Source organism: Gadus macrocephalus, chromosome 21 (genome assembly GCF_031168955.1).
Source record: "Gadus macrocephalus chromosome 21, ASM3116895v1".
In the NCBI taxonomy this organism is placed as follows: Eukaryota; Metazoa; Chordata; class Actinopteri; order Gadiformes; family Gadidae; genus Gadus; species Gadus macrocephalus.
Window position 1 is genome coordinate 4,691,205 of NC_082402.1, and position 5,000 is coordinate 4,696,204.

Here is a 5,000-nt window from a genome sequence, read left to right on the forward strand (position 1 = left end):
GAGGTTAGCTCTTTAGGATAGCAACAACCATATTACTCTTCTCCATTCTTAAGAAAATGATGAATACCCATTCCATCAAGAGCAGAGATGTAAGACAAAATGATGCCTTTCTCATACACGTGTCCCAAAGCTAAATGAAAATTGTAACCTCTAACTGCGGTTGACATTGCACGTTCGCATGTATTGAGCATACATGTAATTGTAAATTCCTCCCGGACACCAACAGCCCAGCTCCGCCTGTTTCCACATCTGTTACTGCACGTATGTCAGCGCCAATTAAAATCAGGCAGACGTGAGTCTCATCTCAAACTGCATCTTGCATTTGGAAGATGATTTTTTGTATTTATCAAGGCACATTGGCCTTTTAGTCAAACGAAGACTGTAAGTCATGATGAGTATGCCGATGTATTTCCAATACAAGAACACACTCAATTAGTTCCTTTTATGAGCTGTATTGTACAATTTGCGAGACATATTTGTTCGAGGGTCAAATCAACACTGGAAATTTTATTATATTGATGAACGAATTATAATGAATCAAGCAGTTGAAAACTTCACAGATACAATGCATCTGAAAGACCCACACAAAAGACTCACACAATCATTGTATTCAGTTTTATATCACAGCCTATCCGTTAAATTTGATTGATTCGTTTAAGACACATTTCATATATTTGCTTTGTGTCAGACCGAATCCATGATGAATGCGGTTCGACTTTCAATATTTTGCTTCCTAATCTCATTAGCCTATTGAGGGACGATTTATTCCCAATCAGTCTTGTTTACAGATTGGATAACGTTTCACACATATTTCCCAGAGGGCCCCCCGCCATGTCCTGCGATATTATTTGAACGAACCAACAACAATAACCAAGCTGCTGAGATGTGTGTCCAACCCAACGACAACACTTATTGTATTTTGTTTTATATCATAGCCTCTCAATGCATCAATTCGATTAGTTTAACAGACATTAAGGCCCAATCCCATTTCTACCCTTACCCCTTCCCCTTACCCCTCCCCCTTGTTTTGAAGGGGTAAGGGGTAGAAATGGGGATTGGGCCTGAATCTATACATTTTTGTTATGTTTCGCCTTCCTATGGCTACACACCTTCGCAGGCATGTCATCTCACGTCTCCATTTCTCGCGGATTGGTGCTAGCGTCTTTTTTTATCTCGCGCAGACGGCCTCGCTCACGCTGCCTTTCCTCCCCTGCGAGTCATTCCTCAAAAACGCCCGGGGTGTATCCGACGCGGCTCACATGCACCGCGGTGCCGCCGGTTCACCCGATGCTCGCCCGAGATAGCTGCTCTGCTGTGTGTCACATGACAGCCTCCCAGACCCAGCAGGCCTAGCTACAGCTACAGCTTCCACAAAGATTCATCTTTCATACCGCTCGCGCCCAGAGCGCTGTGAGGACCATATGCCCCCCCCCCCCCCCCCCGCCACCGCAGCCCCCGGCCAACTCTTGCATGTACCCAGGAAGAATGCCGTGACGTTTTATCGGTTATTTATTTACGGACGTGCACGTGTTTCGAGAAGATTTTGTGTGTTACGTTTGACTTTGACATTCGGCTGTTTGGCTTTTTTACGCTCCAGTAAAAACAGATGTTTTACTGCGGGGTATATGTGTGTGGATGTGTGGATGTTTGGTGTTGCTTGCATGATTGCGTGTGTGTGTATGAATGCGTGTATCCATCCATCTATCCACCACCTATCTATCCATCTTGCTAGCTTCGCAGCACATCAGTGGCAGTAAGTCTGTTCAGTTATTCATAGGAGATTGAAAAAAGAGGAAGGTGTGAGACAGTGAACACAGTGAAGGAGAAGAAAGGACATCCCACTCTTTAGTCCCACTCATTCATTTCACCAACAGCAAGTGTTGTCGTGTGAACATTTTCATGTATGACTTCCTGCCCACACACAAACGCACACCAGTACACAAACGCTCACTCACACACACAGGCGCACACACGGTCTGAACAAGGTAGACACCCCCCCCACACACACAGACACACACAGGCATGAACACACACACACACACACACACGGACTGACACGTACACACACACACACGCACACACACACACACAGACACACACACACACAACACACACACACACACACACACACACACCACACACACATACATACACAGACTTACACGTACACACACACACAAACACTAACAGGCATACACACACCCACGCACACACACACACACACACACACACACACACATGAACACACCCCCACACACACAAAAACGGACACACAAAAACACACACACACACACACCCACACACACTCAGTCTCTACAGACACATTGTCTCACAGGGCTTGGTGAGATTTGTATGTGGCGCGTTTGCATAGGAAGGCAGTTCTATGTCTGTCCTGTGTGTATGTACTGTACACTCTATCCATGTAGAAAAACGTGTGTTAATGCATACAAATCCAATGCAATGTGAATCGTGCAAGGATTGATAATAGAAACATATGCTCTAGGAATCTCCATGTTGGAGTGTATCCCGTTCAAAGAGTCTAGACTTTCTTGATGCGTTTACCGAGCCTGTCAGTCACACCGCAGAAGAGCGAAGAGGCGAACAAACAAAAGAAAAATGAAAAGTGAAGACAGAAGTGTTGGGTAAGGAGAGGGAAGCTATTGCGTGGCTGTCGCTCTCTCATCCTGAATGTGTCTTGTGGGCAGATTATTCTTGTGGGCAGTCAGGGATTCTGTAATTGGGGACAGAGTGATGTTATCTCTGAGGAACGGTCTTGCGAAACACTGTGTCTGTCTCATCGTTACGAACGACGCTCGCTTGACTTCTGTCACACCCTGCTCTGCAATGCTGGGGACACGTCATTCCATCTACTGGGGAAGAATCACATCCTCTGATCTGTGGGGGAACATTCAAAGTGCCACCATACCACGCACACACACACACACACACACTTACTCGATCGCAGACACATGAATACACGCCAACACACACGCCAACACACATGCCCACAAACACGTACTCACACGCAAACACACTTACTCACATGCAAACACACATGGCAAGACACCGATACAGAAACACTGTCTCACACACAAACATATACACTTGCATGCACACAAACAAAAAAACAAGCACACACAAATATAACACCCCACACACGCGCGCACACCCGCACACAAACACTTACTCACATGCAAAGACATGCACAGAAACCACAAACAGGCTAACGCACAAGTACACAAACAAGAATTACACACACGCTGACCCAAACACTCACACGAACTGCACGTACGCCACACACAAAAACACACACACAAATATTACAGCCCACACACACACAGAGGCACGCACAGACACGCACACAGACACACATGCACACAAAAACGACTTCCCACACACACACACACTCGCACACGCACAATCTCACTCACATTCGCACCCATTGCGGGCACAGCGTCCTGTATCAACACTCACTCGTTTTTTTTTACTGCAGCGGGTGGCATGATAAGAGCGATGCCTACACGATAGTGCACGTGAAAGGGCTCTGAGATAAGGTGTTGACCCCCCCCTCACGCCTCGCTCCACACGTGGTTCTGATTGGTTAAATTCGGTCACACTCGGCCGCCCGTCATTCCCAGCGGTCGGCAGCCTCTTAGCGGTCGTGGTAGCGTGCTAGCATTCAAATATAGCATTTATAGAGCCGTCACCAGCAAGATATATGGATGTTTGTTGGCCGGGGGAGCTGTTAAATTCGGCTAGAAGAAAGGGGAAATTATTACAGCTCTGGAGCCAGGTTTTAGTATTTCTTGAAATCTTTAACGGTTTTCTGCAATCAAATAGGATCGTGTGGAATGAGGCGGTCACCTCAAACATCTCTGGCAGCCTGGTGTTTTTATCACTGTGAACGACTTTTCACTCTAAAAATCGTGCATGCTTTTGCACATGAGCGAGAGTCTCGCACGGCACAGGACGAATCAGCGTGATCTGACGGTTGAAATCAAAGGTTTATGAAGGTCGCTATCAAAGGGAAGGAAGCGCAGGCCTCCTGAAAGTGAAACTAGCCCTGGTGGGAGCACATTGTGTGTTTCCAACCCATACCGTGTCCGCCTATAGCTGCAAGCGCAACTCACTCTGACCTTTACAACATTAGCCAGATGTGGAAATTATTTCAAATGAGAAATTTCGCACCCACACGCACGCACGCCCATACACACGCACACACAGACACACCCACACACCCACACACACGTGTACACTTATACGCACGCAATCCCGCCCCCCCCCACAGCCAGCTCCAGTGCAAACACAGCCAGCTCCAGTTCTTCCAATGACACAGCCGTCAAACCACGAATCATTAGGTGATCAGACGCTGTTTTGTTTTGCCTTTTTTGCACGCGCAAAGCCCCATTTAAATTAGGTTTAAGGCATTTGATGATGAGCAGATTCCACATGACACTATGGCTGAGAAGGATTGGAGTGTTTAGCGCGTTTCTTCTCTAGAGGAAGCACTGCCAACGTCCGCCTGCGACGTTTAAATCCAGCAGAAGAAAGACAGAACAATAGAACAAATGCAAAGATGAAGAAAAGAAGAAAAGAATGAAATAACAAAAGGACAGAGATGGATGGAGAGACAGAAAGAAAGAATGAACCAATAAAAGATAGAAAGGAAGGAAGCAAGAAAAAAGGGAAAAAAATGAAATTAGGAAGTACAAAAAAGACAAAAGAATGAGAGAGAGAGAGAGAGAGAGAGAGAGAGAGAGAGAGAGAGAGAGAGAGAGAGAGAGAGAGAGAGAGAGAGAGAGAGAGAGCTGGTATCCTGGCTCCCCTCCACGCCAGCAAAACACATGAGATGGGGGAGGAGAAGGGAGACCGGAGGGAGACAGAGAGAAGGAGTATGAGGAGGGCTGGCCATCTCCGATGACTCACCGCCATTGATGAGTTTAACAGCCACATATTCCACTCCAGAGAGAGGGGCCTGGTACCCCCCCCCCCCCCACCCC